General features: G+C 33.0%; 1 long non-coding RNA gene across 1 annotated transcript; it reads left to right on the top strand.

Moving 5' to 3' along the window:
• Nucleotides 1-661: 661 nt before the first annotated feature.
• Nucleotides 662-7,347, top strand: LOC110889523. Its single transcript, XR_002563640.1, has 14 exons — nucleotides 662-1,334; nucleotides 2,603-3,572; nucleotides 3,657-3,805; nucleotides 3,899-4,127; nucleotides 4,331-4,565; nucleotides 4,645-4,794; nucleotides 4,886-4,919; nucleotides 5,027-5,174; nucleotides 5,674-5,819; nucleotides 6,022-6,257; nucleotides 6,338-6,487; nucleotides 6,580-6,613; nucleotides 6,707-6,846; nucleotides 6,939-7,347. It is a non-coding gene; the product is annotated as an uncharacterized LOC110889523 (long non-coding RNA).
• Nucleotides 7,348-17,540: the final 10,193 nt, after the last annotated feature.

Raw genomic sequence — 17,540 nt, 5'->3', positions numbered from 1 at the left:
CCGTACAATCCATGTCGTTTAACTCGATCTTCACCCACTTGTCCTTCATCAGGGCCGACCCGTTAGACTTACCAATCTAGACACGAGCCTAGGGCCAACAAAAATCAAGGGGCTCCAATTTTTAGTAAATTTTTATATGTTGTATATATATCATACCAAATAAAAACAAAACTAAACCATGTTTATTTAATAAAGTTGCATAGATAAAAAAATTAATGTAAATTTATATATTTCTCATTAAAATGCAAAAACACCAAATTACATGTAAATTTTTATATGTTGTATATATATCATACCAAATAAAAACAAAACTAAACCATGTTTATTTAATAAAGTTGCATAGATAAAAAAATTAATGTAAATTTATATATTTCTCATTAAAATGCAAAAACACCAAATTACATGCAAATGGAAGGTAAATTGGCAACAAGCTGCGCCGAACCCACTTTTGAATTGCAAAACCGATTCTACTAGAGACGAGATGACTCTTAGAGAAATCAAGGGCTTAATAGAAGGTCCTAGATTTATCTTGTAATTGTGGAAAAAAAATCTAGAATAGAGGATTCTAGAATAGTCTAGTACATTGTTTAGGCAAGTATAAATATGAGGGTTTCTCATTTGCACAAGACACCTCCAAAATCAAATTGTAAAGACCTTATAATACTTTACTTTGAGCAATACAAGAATCCTTATAATACTTTACTTAGATTGATTCTAAGTTGCCGCACGAGAGTCAAGAAATAACTTCGTGACATTAGGATTACTTACAAAGGGTCATACACAAGAAGCGCTGCTACCTAAGTCCCTCCCACTAACCCAGTTCAGTTATAAGGTTAAAATTTAAAATTTCAGGGGCTAAAAGTGTCTTTTCAAAATCCACCATGGGGGTAGAACGGTCATTTATTATTTATATAATTATGACCCCCGCACAATTTTACTGTTTGTAATTTGAGTCCCCGTAAAAGGCGCCTGTAAAAATTTAATCTTCTTCCCCTGCACTGGTTTCTTCTACCGGCGATTTCCTTCTTCTGGTAAGTCTTCTATAAACTCTCCTGCAACTTCCTGGATGAAACATACATAAGAAGCTTTGGAGCTATCCATTTTCCTTACCATTTTCCAAGAAGCTCCACCTAGAACATACACGGCGACTGCATTTAACTATCGTTTTCCGGCGACGGAAACGACTACTGTAATCGGTCTCTCTCCTTTTCTGACGACCCATTCACTGTTACCCGTTTGTATGGCTACTGGTACCCATTTCCATCTTCGTCTCCCTCGTTTTCTGGCTCTCCCGTTTGAATTCCGACGAGTCATCGACCGCCGCAGTTTTGGAGGTAACTTTTGATTGTTTTATACAGTTAGATCTTTGTTCGTATACGGTATGTCACTTAGATATACCATTAGATATACGGTTGACTTGGTAATATAATCGGTTTTATACGGTAAAAATATAGTAATACAAGTATACAACCCACATATTACCGGTATGGTTCGGTACCGGTACCCAGTACCAAATGAAGTTCATCATGACGTACAATCCTCAAAAAGCATTGAACCTTTTTTTAATTTTTAATTTTTTTAAAATTTAATTATTTTTTTATTTTATAATTTTTTTATTTTTAAAATTTTTTTGTTTATTTATATTTTTAGCCTATCATGCTCAAATCCATCTTGACAAAAACTCATCTTGACCTATACTCATCCTAACTCATTTTCTTAACAAACCCATCTTAACCCAAACCCATTACCCAAACCTACCCAACCCACCCATTTTGCCACCCTTACTTTTCAGTGTCTGATTTGTTCTTTTAGTGATTGCGGTTTTGTATTCCGAACATGTTTCACATGTGTAAACAGGAAACATGAAAGAATATAACCCCTAAGAGCATTCACATCCAATCCATCAAAAATATACATACATTCCACTAAAAAACAACTCCTATATCAATATATTTCCACTAAAAACAAATACTTTTTCTCTCTCCTTTTCAATATATATTACATTTTCTCTCTCCTCCACTCACAACCACTTTCAATATATATTAAAAAAGTATAGGGGGTGAACAGTGTCCCCCCAAATATACAGATGAACAGTAACATTTTCTCTCTCCTCCACTCACAACCACTTTTTATACTTCTTATATTTTAAAAACCCCCCACACAGATTTTGATGGTTTGAATGAGAATGCTCTAAGTCCCGAGTATCTATGTGAAAAGGCTCATTATTCTTACACTTGGGGAAATGCAGTCTAATGTATGTTTTTTTTTTTTTTTGGTTTTGAAAATTAAACTTCATTAAAACACACCTTTGACCCAAGCGGGCAAAATGCCAAACAACATAAAACCCCCGACCCAAACGGGCAAAGAGCAAACAATTACAACATATACATAAGATATTTACCCCACTCCTTCCAACTGATGTATCTACATGATTTATGTTTAACCCAAGCATAACCCCTCGATTTTATTTCTAACATAATTTCTTGCGGGCTTCTCCTGATCTGATTGAACACCAACTCGTTCCTACCTTTCCAGATGCACCAACAGGAAGTTATAACCAACCCAAGAATAATCTTTTTTTGCTTTCTTTCCCATCTGACAGAAATTATGGAAATCCAATAAATCTTTGAAGGCGAAGATCAGAGGAATGTTACACCAAGCACTAACAACTGCCCATACCCGTATAGCCATCGAGCATGTAGTGAATAAGTGATCCATCGATTTCTCGTACTTGTCATAGAAAGGGCACATAACCGACGTAATATCCACATTCCTTCTTTTCAAGTTAACTTTTGTTACAAGCCTGTCCAAGTTTCCTCTCCAAGCCATTATATTACATTTGAGAGGAACTCATTTGCACCAAACGAAGTTAGGGAGAAGTCTATTTCATCTATCATTAATGAGCACCTTTTTCACAGAATTCACCGAGAACCCTTCCTGATTGTCAATGTTCCAGTACCACGAATCCTTATCGTTGGACAGCCACACCATGTTGATAACATCTTGACATTCCTGCCATTCCTTAAGCTCGATGTCCGACTCGGGCTGTCTAACCCAATTCCAAGAAAAACCATCATTGCCTTGATCCATTTCCAATCTGTCAGCAACCCTGCATGATTTAAACCTTTCCAAAACAAACAGATGTGGCCATCTTTCCAAGAAAGGAAATCGCCTACTCAGGTGTCTAACCAAAAACGAATATTGATTCCGTTCCCCATCTTACCCAAAATCATCTGATTTAAACCTTTCCCATTTAGTTTCATTTTGGAAATCACTTTTACAATATTTATCCAACAACCCGCAATGTTAACATTAAGCGGCAGAAAGCTTCTTTGATTGTTTTTACTAAGACACGCTTCCACCACTTTCCTCCACAAAATTTGATTTTTGATCCTATATCTCCAACCCGATTTATATAGGAGGGCCTCATTAACGTATTTGAGTCTATTAATACCCAACCCCCTCTTTTTTGGGCCAAGTAACCCAATCCCAGGCCACCCAGTTCATTTTATTAATGTAACTAGAACCCGTCCAAAGAAACTTTCTCATTTTAGTCTCAAGAAGATTTAAAGGTATGTGTTATCTCATATTTATTATCCTTTTAATGATTAACTTTATGTTTAAGTGCTAATTTCTGTCCTCTTTGCAAATTGGAGACAGCGTATTCGCAGTTGGAATTCCTGAGCACTTATTTTGCTGAATTAAGCTTGATAGAGTATCAATGTCTAGAGTTTTTGCCTTCTATGGTTACAGCGTCCATTACTTTTCTTTCAAGATTCCTCTCACCCAAACAACACATCCATGGGTAAGCAGGCGTCGATTATATTTTTTCGTTTTCGTGTAAGAATAACGATGTTAAAAATTCTTGAATCTTATGTCAATAATCACAACTATGCAGAATTTGTCTCTGGAAAGTGTTTAAGGATATAAGGCGTCTCAAATTAAAGAATGCGTTCAGATATTACATGGTGTTCACGTAGATGAACAAGTAGGCATGGATATTCGTACAAGAGTACAAGAGGTTGAATGTATGCCGAGCAAATTTGCATACCCAAGACGCAATTCCATTCATCTTCTTTGAAGATGCATATTCTATCAACATTTTTAGATATCTTCAATCTATGAAGGTTTGTTCCGTTTTCATTTAATTTATGATCCTACAGGTTTTTGTTTTCTGATTTTTTTTGCTATGTTTGTATTTATTGATAGAATACACGATTTTAGGGTTATGTTGATGTTTGTGGGTTGTTTGTTTTCTATGATTTGTTGATATGCTCGTTCTATATTTATGGAAGATTGAACAATAGTTAATTGATAATTTTGATTTTAGAACGAAGGAAACAGAAGAACAATGGCGGGATACATGGTGCAAGTGCAAAAATATATAACTGAAGGAATGAGGACTATAATTATTGAGTGGTTATTTGAAGTTGCTGAAGATCGCCGTTTTTTTCAAGAAACTTTGTTCTGTACTGTCACTTACATTGACAAATACTTAAGCGTAAGAGTTCTGCAAGACAAGGTTTCTTTCAACTTCTAGCAGTTTCTTCGATGCTTATTGCTACGTAAGTATGAGTTTTTAGTGTTTGATATGTTTTTAAGTGATCTGGGTTTTGGATTCTAAACGTGCTCTTTTTGTAACAGAAGATATAAAACACAACCTGCAAGTCTTGAGTATTTCTGTGAAAAGACTCTTTATACTTACACAGCAGAAGAAGCTGTAGAAATGCAGTCCGATGTATCAATAGTAATCAAAGATGAAATGCGTAATCACACAATTATCTCATTCTTAAGGTATTAATGAAATGTTTGCGAATCTAATCTAAAAAGTATGATATATGAATTTGTGCTAATTAACTTACTAGTTACTTTTTTACTTTAACAGAATCTTAACCAACATTTCACAAGAAGATTATAAAGTATGCTTCATCTCCTTTTTATTATCTTTCTTAATGATTGATTTTCATGTTTAAGTGCTAATTTCTCTTTTTTCTTTTTTTGTTTGTTTTTTCTTTGCAAATTATAGGCATGGTATTTACAGTTAGAGTTCTTGAGCAATTTTTAGGCTGAATTGAGCTTGATTGAATACCATTGTCCAGAATTTGCCATCTATGGTTGCTGCAGCTGTTACTTTTCTTTCAAGATTTAGAGTCAAACAATCATCACATCCATGGGTAAGAAGAGACTAATTATGTTTGTCTTTTTTGTATTAGAATAATTATGTTCAAACTTCTTGAATCTTATGTTAGTATTCACCAATGTTTTCAGAACCAGACCGGACGTTAAACCGGTCTCCTTACCGGTTCATTGTCCGATCGGACGGACCGGACGTAAGAACCGGGATGTGTCGTAAACATTATAAAAATTAATAGGGTAAAATATGAAAAATATATTAAAAAACTAGTCCAACCCCTTTAAAAACCGATTCGACCGGCCGGTTTCCCGGTCCAACCGCCGGGTCACTGGTTCAACCTTTGGTTCATTATAATTCCAGTCTGATACCATCACCCGGGCCGGCCCAACCTCCGGTTCCCAGTCCGATCGGCCGGTCCGGTACGGGTCTGAAAACACTGGTATTCACAACTATGCAGAATTTGTCTTTGGAAAGTATTTCAGGATATAAGGTGTCTCAAATTAAATAATGCGTTCAGATATTACATGGTGTTCATGCAGATGAACCAGTAGGCATGGATATTCGTACAAAGTACAAGAGGTTGAATGTATGTCAGACGAATTTGCATACCCAAGAAGCAATTCCATCCATCTTCTTTGAAGATGCATATTCTGTCAACATTTTCAGATATCTTCAATCTATGGAGGTTTGTTCCATTTTCGTTTATATTATGATCCTACAGGTTTTTGTTTTATGATGTTTTTGCTATGTTTGTATTTATTGATAGAATACACGATTTTAGGGTTATGTTGATGTTTTTGGGTTGTTTGTTTTCTATGATTTGTTGATATGCTCGTTCTATGTTTATGGAAGATTGAACAATAGTTAATTAATAATTTTGATTTTAGAACGAAGGAAACAGAAGAACAATGGCGGGATACATGGAGCAAGTGCAAAAATATATAACTGAAGGAATGAGGACTATAATTATTGAGTGGTTATTTGAAGTTGCTTGAAGATCGTCGATTTGTTCCAGAAACTTTGTTCTGTACCGTCTCTTACATTGACAATACTTAAGCGTAAGAGTTCTGCGAAGACAAGGTTTATTTCAACTTCTAAAAGTTTCTCCGATGCTTATTGTTGCGTAAGTATGAGTTTTTAGTATTTGATAAGTTTTTTAGTGATCAGGGTTTTGGATTCTAAACGTGCTCTTTTTTGTAACAGAAGATATGAAACAGAACCTGCAGGTCTCAAGTATTTATGTGGAAAGACTCTTTATTCTTACACGGCAGAAGAAGCCACAGAAATGCAGTCCGAAGTATCAATAGTAATCAAAGATGAAATGCGCAATCCCACAATTATCTCATTCTTAAGGTATGACTGAAAATATTTGCGAATCTAATCTAAAAAGTATGATATATGAATTTGTGCTAATTAACTCACTGGTTGCTTTTTTAATTTAACAGAATCTTAACCAACATTTCACAAGAAGATTATAAAGTATGCTTCATCTCCTTTTTATTATCTTTTCTTAATGATTGATTTTCATGTTTAAGTGCTAATTTCTCTTTTTTCTTTTTTTGCAAATTATAGACATGGTACTTGCAGTTGGAGATTTTTTGGCTGAATTGAGCTTGATTGAATACCGTTGTCTAGAATTTGTGCCATCTATGGGTGTTGCAGCTGTTACTTTTCTTTCAAGGTTTACAGTCAGACAATCATCACATCCATGGGTAAGAAGATACTGATTGTATTTGTCTTTTTTGTATCAGAATAATTATGTTCAAACTTCTTGAATCTTATGATAGTATTCACAACTATGCAGAATCTGTCTTTGGAAAGTATATCAGGATATAAGCCATCTCAAATTAAAGAATGTGTTCAAATCTACATGATGCCCATTTGAATGTAGTAGGCAAGCGAATCAGAGAGAAGTATAGGAACGCAAATGTATGCTAGGAGAAATTGTCAACCCCAAAAGCAATACCATCGGTCTTCTTTGAAAATGCCAACTTTTAGTCAATACTTAGTCAAACATTGGAAATGAGTTTCAAATACAATTCATTAGTATATACTCTGCGATATTGATGTTTCTAACTATGATGTGATTAGTTACTTTGACCATCCCAACCAAAGCTGTGCTAAATAGTAATGATAAAGATATAACTCAGGTTCTATGTACCTGTAATGTTCATTTGATTCATCACGTATATGCACATGTAATGTTCAATTGATTTGTCACCTATATTTAACTGTTTTGTGTTGTGATGACAATATATGCATGTTTATTAGGGAATGAATAAATTTGGGGTTTAAGTTGTTAATAATGGGTCGGAGGTAGGAAAATGGCTAAAATGAAATAGGCTAGATGGGTCATTAGTCATACCGTATGAATGGTTAACATCAGACATTCAAGACCCTAGACAACGTTTTTTATATTTTACTAAAACTGCCTACTTCAATCTAATCCCGTTTAAAAGAATCCGTGATTATCCAAACCAAATTGTTTTACTTTTTCCATATGGATTGACACATACAGGCGTAGAAATAGTAACTTCCGAGATGTGGAAGATAAAATAGATAATAATCACAAGAACGGCCGTTTACGTTGAATTATTCAACAGGATGTGTCTCACAACTTTTTTGTTAGAGATGGGATAATGACACTCAATGGTGTTTACTTCTCGTAAGGAAATATGGAATATCGTAAAGATCATGACCCGTATAAAAATTACACTACGGATTGGCACCAATTTAACGAATACATGAAGGACAACGAACGAATTAATAACGCTATGTGGAGTATAATCGATAGACTTGTTCTTGGGCCTGTTGAAACATGAGAACATTCCAAATTAAGAAAATAGTGGTTCTGCACCAAGAGATGGTAACGGGTTCCTTGATCGTCCTAGAACGTGGAGGGGTTGAATAGGGCAACACTGGCCTAGAACCCGACCTAATCCGGTCCAAAAACCGGACCTAGCTGCTGTTTCAATTAACTCAGAGAAAAATACTGGGAACCAGTGTTGCACAAGTCGGTCTAGGCGGCCGATTAATCGGCGCCTAGGCGCTAATCGGTTGTTCATCGCCTAAATTTGAGCAAATCGGCCAATAAATCGGTCCTAGTCGGTCAAAAGTCGGTCAAGTCGGACCAACCGGACCAGGTTTTTTTGCTCAAAATCGGTCCTAGTCGGTCAAAAGTTGGTTAATTTTTGAATTTCTAAGTACTTGATTTGTTATGTTTAAGTTTAATTGCTTATGTTTGAACCATACTATTTGAAACTTGAAGTATTTATGTGAATTTTGAAGTATTATTTTTATATTATTGTGTGTGTATATATATATAAATTTGAAAAATTACATATAAAAATTTCCTCACCGCCCAACAAGCGCCTAGCGCCTTCTACAACATTGTTGGGAACACTTTCACATGCGGTTTCCTAGCAGTTAATTACCTTCCTTTTCTTTTATGTTAAACATGGCAGATTAGGCGGTCTTTCTTTTGTCGATGTTTTATTCATCAAAATTCGGGTTTTATAACTTGTATTTTGGAGAATAGACCATCTAAAATCGGGCCAACTATCTCTTTGTGCTCGTTTTAATCTAATCGAAGTTTACTTCTTATCATGATGACTCACTACAGGTTGCAGATACGTTGTGTTCGTTGCTTGCGGATGGAGGCAAATTGGTTTTGTATTTGGCCTTTGTCCCTTCAGGAGGAAAAAAAATAATGTATTTCAACTGCTCCAGAACATATTTTAACCCAACCCGACCCATTTTGACAAACTTAACTCATGTCTTACCATCTACATTGTAATAATGCCTAAGGGGTTGTAATTGGATGCATAAAATGACACACTTGGTCAAATATTCTGTTATTTTCTAAAGAGTAAATTTCCATTTTCATCTCTAGGTTTGGCGAAAATTGCCACTTCAGTCCATTACGCAACAAGATGAGGCTCAAGTGAGAACTTACCAGAGTGAGGCTCTTAAGCGATGGAGAATTAGATAAAAGATGTAGAAGAGTTTTTGTTGAGATCCCTACGTTACGCAACGATAAGCTTCTAAGGTCACCGAATCCATTGAATATTGGTTCATGGTCAAGAACAAAACAAGAGAGATTTAGGTCTGTTAAGTGGTGCAACGAGAAGATAGATACGGGTAACTTATGCCACCTAAAAGAATTCAATCCGTAAAGTTTTAATTTCTTGACTGCATGATTCTTCAACAAATGAAGTACTACTTGATCAAATCCAAAAAAGTCTTGGTGTGGTGTCGATTGGTTCATGAGAAGGCTGAACTCGTGTATTAGACCCTTGTGCGATAACAGAACTTGGAGTAGATCATTAAAAGGTGTACACCTCCTGTCGAGGACTTGCTTCTTTATAGTTATTCGTATCGGCACAAAGAACTCAAGTTTAGATATTTTGGTCCACTTGTATCTCCATTCCCTTGAGAGGATACTTGTTCTTGCTGCTGCTTTAGTCGGTAAAAGACACAGGATGGTTTCTAATGTGGGTTCGGGAAGTGTGCTGATTATGTCCAAAGACGATCGTTCAGCTTTAGACATACGTTTACTTGTCATCTCAGTGTGTTGTATTTAATGCTGCAAAAACCTAGTTTCTGTCAAAAATCGATTAAAAATAAACTCATAATAAGTCAAAAACAAATATCAAAAACCCCATGGGGCGTGGCCTTTTTAGCACCTCAGCCCCACATACAATATAAACTATGCAGTTAATATCGGTGAGATATCGGTCCCCTAGTAAAATATCGGTGTGATATATCGGTCACAATATCGGTACCGATATTATCGGCGATGTTGACTGATATATCGTATATCAGCGATATTTGACCGATATAACCGATATATCATTGAATTATTAGTGTTAAATTGCTATATATAAATTCTGTGTTATATTAAAATTACCAAAAGGAAAAAAAATAAGTAATCTATTTGAAATTCTTTCTCTAAACGACATACATATAAATTTTGTAACCCCTAATACAATCTGAACAAATAGAAAGGAATACCTGATTCAAACACACAGCCAGCAGTTGCATATGCGATTTGAGGAACATAAATAAATTCGAACGTATGTATATTGTGATGGATTTAGGGATCGATATTATAATAAGGTACATCCGCCCACAAACAACTTCGAAATTTGAGGTGTAAAAAAACCCGGTTTGGGCCGGCTATTGGGAAAGAGACCCGGCCCGGACCTGGTAAAAACTGGTTTAGGTCCAACCCGGCCGTGCGGTTTAATATAGGTTTGGGGTTTTTGTGTTAAGAATCGATTCCAAACCTGGATCGGTTTGAGCCCATCTAAAAACTAATAAAGAAATGGTTTAGACGCTACAACCGGTTTTGGACCTTATCCAAATTGGTTTGGGTGGGATGGGTTCTCTACCTTAAAACCGGTTTTGTTAAACTTAACCAGTTTGAGCCCAAACTAAGAAAAACTGGGCCGGTTTACAAACAAAAATGGGTTTGTACACCTTTACTCGAAATAGCCTTCGAGCGGTTTTTCATTTCTTTGGGGCTGTTTGTTTCAGCTCTTAAACAGAATTGGTTTAAGCCCAAACTAAAAAATGGGGCCGATTTACAAACCAAAATGGGTTTTGTACAACTCTACTCGAAATAGCCTCCGAGTTGTTTTCCATTTCTTAGGGGCCTTTTCATTTCTTAGGGGTTGTTTGTTTCAGCTCTTAATCTTATTGGTTACGGCTTCAACACTTAATGGTTCAGACTGTTTGTTTCGCGAACAGATGTATAAATGATTAAGCATTATACTTTGTCTAAATGGTTAAGACCTCTTATCTGAATTGGTAAGACATTTGCCTCTGAATAGTTAAGCATTATATCGACTTTTAATGGTTCAAACATCTTACTGATTCAGAACTTAATGGTTCAGCACTAACTCATTCATAAGTTACCAAACAGCCCCTTACTTGCATTTGAACGGATCTGTTAGAAGGTTTAATTTACATTTAAAAGGTGTTGAACAATGAATAATAACTATAACGTTTTAGTTTTTTTATTATATTATCATTATAGTTACTTTAAGCATATTAATAACCCTACAAAAAGTAACTTGAGTTATGTCTTTTTTGTTTAAAAGTCGTGTCCATTAGAAAAGGTTATTGGTGGAAAGGTTACACCTTTTTTGTTTAAAAGTCGCGTCCATTAAAAAATGTTATTGATGGAAAGGTTACGTCTGTTTTGTTTAAAAGTCACGTCCATTAGAAAATTTTATTGATGGAAAGGTTACGTCTGTTTTGTTTAAAAGTCGTGTCCATTAGAAAAGGTCATCGATAAAAGGTTACCATTTTTTATTATATCTCTTATACAAAAACCAACTCCCACCTTTTCAAAAACATTCAAAACCAACTCCCACGGTTTCATATAATCGACGTGTCTCCACAACCCACCCCGTTTAAATCATTTATAATCTATATCTATACTATACAATAAAAGAAACCATTTGGGGGACACTTGTCATTCTCTTATTAAATTGATTAAAATTAATAATAATAATAATAATAATATTTAATCTAATCTAATACAAATTCTTATTATTAATAATATTTAATCAAATCTAAAATCTAATCTAATACTATATTATATTAGTATAGATAAATATTAGTATAGATAAATGATAAACTAACGTTAAATTTTATCTATACTATATTTATTTTTATTTTCTTAATTAAAAATATTGCCTATCTTCGTAACATTAAACAATCTATTAAAACAATACAATCTATATCTATTCAAATTATCTATATCTATACTCTATAATAAAAGAAACCATTTTATGGACACTTGGCATTCTCTCCTTCAATCTCATAACTTTAATTTATAATTTTATAATTAATAATTATTCTCTCCTTCAATTAATAATTAATATATCTTGTATTATTAATATTATTAATATTAATTAATAATATGTTAGGTTAAAATGTAATATCTAAAATATTGTTAATATATTATAGGCTGCGGCCAGATTATTAATTAATAATACATTAGTTTAAAATCTAATATCTAAAATATTGTTAATACATATAATAGGATATAAATGCTTTAAATCGTATCATATTTCATATATGCATAGACTTGTGGATTAAGTTTTGGTTATTCTATAAAACTTTCTTTTCTACCTAGAAACTTTTTTTTCTACCTAGATATAGTTGTGGCCAGATTAATTTTTCATATCTATACTATCTATATAAATAAAAGAAACCATTAAATGGACACTTGTCATCATATTAGGCTATGTAATTTTATTTTAATTATATATAATCTCCTACTAAATTATATATAATTGTTATTTTATCTCATCTTTAATTATAGATAATTATTATTTAGTTTAATCTCTTATAGATAACTTTCCTACTAAATTATAGATAATTGTTATTTAGTTTAAACTAGAATTGAGACGCAATGCGGCGGGGATTCTTTAGTTATAACTAAGTCGATCTAGGATCCATACGTTATGTTAAACCTGTCAAACGGAGAAAAATAGACGCTGTAAAAACGTTCACCCACACACGCACGTTGCGTCATGTTAACTCGCAAAATTTAGAACGAAACGTAAAAAAGTTAAACCAAAGACGCACGTTGCGATGTGTTAAGTCACAAAATTCAGAACCAATAATAAAGCGAAAAATTTGCGGAAAATGAAAACTGTAAAGGACCAAAGTTGAAAGTAAAAAATTTGTGAGGATAGATTGCAAAAGATAAAAAGTTTTGGGTTAAAAGTAAAAAAACAAATAGTTTTGGGTTAAAAGTAATTTATGAAATACTTTTGGGTGAAAAGTAAAAAAATCATTTTTTTAAACCCCAAAGCCAAGGTTATGACAACCATATGCATAACGATTTTTTCTTTAGAAAACCCCCAAAGCACACGCCGCGTTGCGGCGGACGTAAAACGGTGTCAAATAGTACTAATGTCACACAATCGTTATCGACCACCAACACTGACTCGACCTAGGGTCTACGTGTTGCGACAAACCTGCAAAACATGAAAAAATAGAGGTAAAAACTTTGAACCACACATGTACGTTGCGTCGTATTAACTTGCAAAATTTGAAACAAAACATAAAAAAGTTGAACCACACTTGTACGTTGCGTCGTATTAACTCGAAAAATTAAGAACTATACATAAAACGAAAATTTGCCAAAGATGAAAAGTATAAGTGACAAAAGTTGTGAAGTTAAATTGCAAATAATGAAAAGTTTTGAGTTAAAGTTAAAAAACAAATTATATAGGGTTAAAATTACGAAAGGTAAAAACCTTTGGGTTAAAAGTAATGAAAAGTTTGGGTTAAAGTAAAAAAAACAAATTATATAGGGCTAAAATTACAAAAGATTAAAACCTTTGGGTTAAAGTTAAAAAATGAAGTTTTTTTTTTTTTTTTGAAAAACTCTTAAAGCACATGTTACAAGTGGATATGCACAAAAAGTTTGGTTATTTATATATGGGATAATATGATAATCTCCTACTAAATTATTGATAATTGTTATTTTATCTCATCCTTAATTATAGATACTTATTATTTAGTTTAATCTCTTATAGATAACTCTCCTACTAAATTATAGATAATTGTTATTTAATTTAAATATAAAATTTATTTTTTTCATTATTAAAAAATTATATCAATTTTATTACATAATTTATAACTCAAATTGTATATAACTTGCAAATAATAATTTGATATACAAAATTAGATTTATTCAAACCGTGTAATACACGGGGTTTTTAAAAATATAACTTTGTATTAAAATGCTATTTATTTTTTTCATTATTAATTGCAAATAATAATTTGACATATAAGATTAGAATTATTCAAACAGTGTAATAAAGGGAGGTTTTTAAAGATATAACTTTGTATTAATGTATTATTTATATTTATTTTCATTATTAAAATATTATATCGATTTTATTACATAATATATAAATCAAATGGTATATAACTTTCAAATAATAATTTGATATATAAGATTAGATTTATTGATACCATGTAATACACGGGGTTTTTAAGGATATAACATTTTTATTATTTGGAATACTAAATTACATTTTTTTCAACATGTGTAATACACGTGGTTTTTAAAAGTATAACTGTTTATTATTTTGTATATAAAATTACATTTATTCAATTTATACAATACACGGGGTTTTTAAAGATATAATTTATTTATTATTTAATATATAAAATTACATTTATTCAACTCATGTAATAAATGAGATTTTTAAGGATATATTGTTTTATCATTTAGAATATCAAATTACATTTATTCAACCCGTGTAATACACGGGGTTGTAACCTAGTAATACTTACGAGAGCCTCTTTCTTCCCACATCCCAACCGCCCGGACTTACCATCCCCATATTCCTCTATTCATACTCTGTTCATTCAAAACCGTCCAACATTGAAATTACAGGTACATCGTGTTTAACGAAAAACTTGATCTGAAAAAAATCCTTTGATGCAATGAACTTGATTCTTCAAAATTTCTTTCAATTTGAAATAAAAACGTTTTTTTTTGTTGTTTCGGATCAAGGCGTTTAGGAAAACTTGACTTTTATTTTCACTAAATGATTTTGGTTCGGAAACAGGGGTTAAACACACTTTGATTTTTCGGATTTCAAAACAACAATTCGTGTATTTGATTAGTGATTAGAGATAGGGATTTAAACCCTTTATTTGACGATTTGTTATAATAAGTCTCTCTTCTTCAAGTTCGCCGGAGTCTCGCCATAAAAATTCTGTTTTTCTGGTCCGTTCTCAAGAAAAAAAAAAGGTTATGGGCCATAATCTGTTGATCCTTTGTGATCAGTTTGAAGATGGCAACGACTTATGAATCAATATTCAAGTTCCTGTTATCTATTATGTTCCGATTCGTTTCTGAATTTGATTTTGCAAAACAAAGGGAACCAACGACTTGAATGTAAAGTCGTTGGATTTTAGAAATGATTTAAACAAGTATCTTTACTGTTTAAGTAGTAAATCATGGCTTTTGACAATGCTAGATGTTATGTGAAATGACCATATCAAGGAATTAATTGTCTTAGACTGTTTAGTGACAGAGATGCAATCTTTGCGACAATGTTGGTGTAAAATGATTTTTTGCCAGGCGTCTTATGTATTGTGTTCGATTTTTTTCTTTTTTTTTTTTTGTGACACAATTGGGATTATGACCGTTTACACATCGTTGTTATGACCGTTTACCCCATGTATAATGGGGTAACACCCCAAAGACGTGGACTTCACCCATAGGCAATAATGTGGGCGTGAGGGTGGGGTGGGTTATGCACATAACGAGCGTGAGGCGGTGATGGTGTGTGTTCTTCTCGATTTTGGTGCAATCAAACGGTATATTACAATTAAAAAAAAGATCTTCCATATTTGTTCTTCGTTTGATCTTCCATCTTTGTTCGAGAACCAGGAACCTAGCCATCTTTGACCTTCAAAATCAATGCCGTTGGATCTTCCAAGTAAATAATTCACTTGCAAGTGATCATATTATATGACACTACTTTTGAATTTACATTGAGATAGTTGGTAAACGGGCAACAAGCTGCGCCGTTACCCCTTTTTGAATCGCAAAACTAAGCCTTTTAAAAACTACGTCCATAGATCACGGGGTCATAACATTACTATGCATGACCCTTTGAACTCGACTAAGTAGGTCCACAGCCTTCCAAGTTAAATTGTAGTTTATAAGGCTTGAAATTTGTTATTTGAAAACTGTTTGGTTGCATAATGTTTTTAGGTTTATGGGTGGTGTTTTATGTCAATATGGGTTGATCTGTTAAAGTCGTTAAATAGTCACTTTATACTTACATCTAAACGTCCATCAAGTAACAAAAGACTATCCTGTTGTACCATTTCTAAACTTTAAAACCTTTCATAATTTGTAAGAAGTATTTACACAAACGATGAATTATAAAAAAACATTATTCATATGTTTCTATAATCTTTTATCAACTTTAGAACACATATAATTGGTTAAACTGATATATACAACCGAAGTTTAACGCAACGGGGTGTGTTATAACATTTTGCTAAATATTAAAAAAAGATAAATGGACTTGGCATCTGTATTAGCTTATGACGTCAAATTCTTATAAAATAATAAAAGTATCATAGAATCAAAGAAATAAAAATTAGTTCGTGTTGACAATTTATGGGGAAAATTTGGCATAGTATTTTTTTTAGTCTATACTACACGGTTAATTCTTTTTTTCTTATTTTGAGTTAAAAAAATATTTATGATTAAAAATTAATTATATAAATACCATTATATGTTTGTCTTTTGAAGTAAAATGCTTTAATACAACGTTGGCAAAGGCAACGAGCGGGTTAACGTCAACTCGTATATATACAATTAGTAACTTAGATTACCTCTCTTTATTTCAAAAGTTGTGTCCCTTAGAAAAGTTATTAAAGGAAAAGGTGATTATCAAATTACTATAAGGCGCCTCTTCAAAATGAAAAGAAAAAACGGTTATGATCACTCACATTTTGTTTATAATAATAACTAGGTTTTACCCCCGTCGCGTTGCGGCCGGGGCTTACAATTTAAGACGTATACAATGATAGATTGAAGGGCCACGCGTTACAGCGGTGAAGGTTAAATAACATCAAACATTAACCATGTAAAGCCTATCACAACACAAAACTTTAAAAACATCAATAAACTTGAATTGCACAAACGAAAAAACGACCTGCTAAACTTTCACAGCCCAACCTGCTAGTAATTTGATCCGGAAAAAAACATGCTCTTCGCCTGTGCATTAATAGCCAAAAATCAAAGCACCGTACAAAATTTCCAGATTCACCAACGTAAGAAGCAAAATTGGCAAGCGAAAATCATCATAATAAAACTATGATGTAGATAGAAGTGAACAACAACCTTCAATCGGTTGCCGGAAAATGCAAGAACATCGGAGAACACTAACTGGTGTTACTTTCTTGTTCTAGAGAGAAAGCGCACGCTTGTTGTGAGATGTGGAATGAGAGAACAAAACAACACCGCCATAACAAACCAATCACATATACAAAACAAACATTATGCATATGGTATAACTTGTAATGCAACATTATATTGCAAATTTATATTATAACACCACCATAACAAACCAATTATATATACAAAACCAACATTATGCACATGGTACAACTTGTAATGCAACATTATGTTGCAAATTTATATTATATAAATAAGAAAATTAAATTGAATGGTGATGATCAATCACATTTTGTATATAACAATGATTAAATTAAATTGAAAAAAAAATCACATAAGTACGGTTGCAGTAGCAGATGCGAACCCTTTCATTTTTTTTTGTTTTCTTACGATGATTCAAATGACGTGAAATAAAAATTTAGACATGGCTTTTGTTTTTTTGATTTT

This window comes from Helianthus annuus, chromosome 11 (genome assembly GCF_002127325.2).
Source record: "Helianthus annuus cultivar XRQ/B chromosome 11, HanXRQr2.0-SUNRISE, whole genome shotgun sequence".
Taxonomy (NCBI): Eukaryota; Viridiplantae; Streptophyta; class Magnoliopsida; order Asterales; family Asteraceae; genus Helianthus; species Helianthus annuus.
The sequence above is the reverse complement of the archived record's forward strand: the minus strand, read 5'-3'. Positions and strand labels throughout refer to the sequence as shown.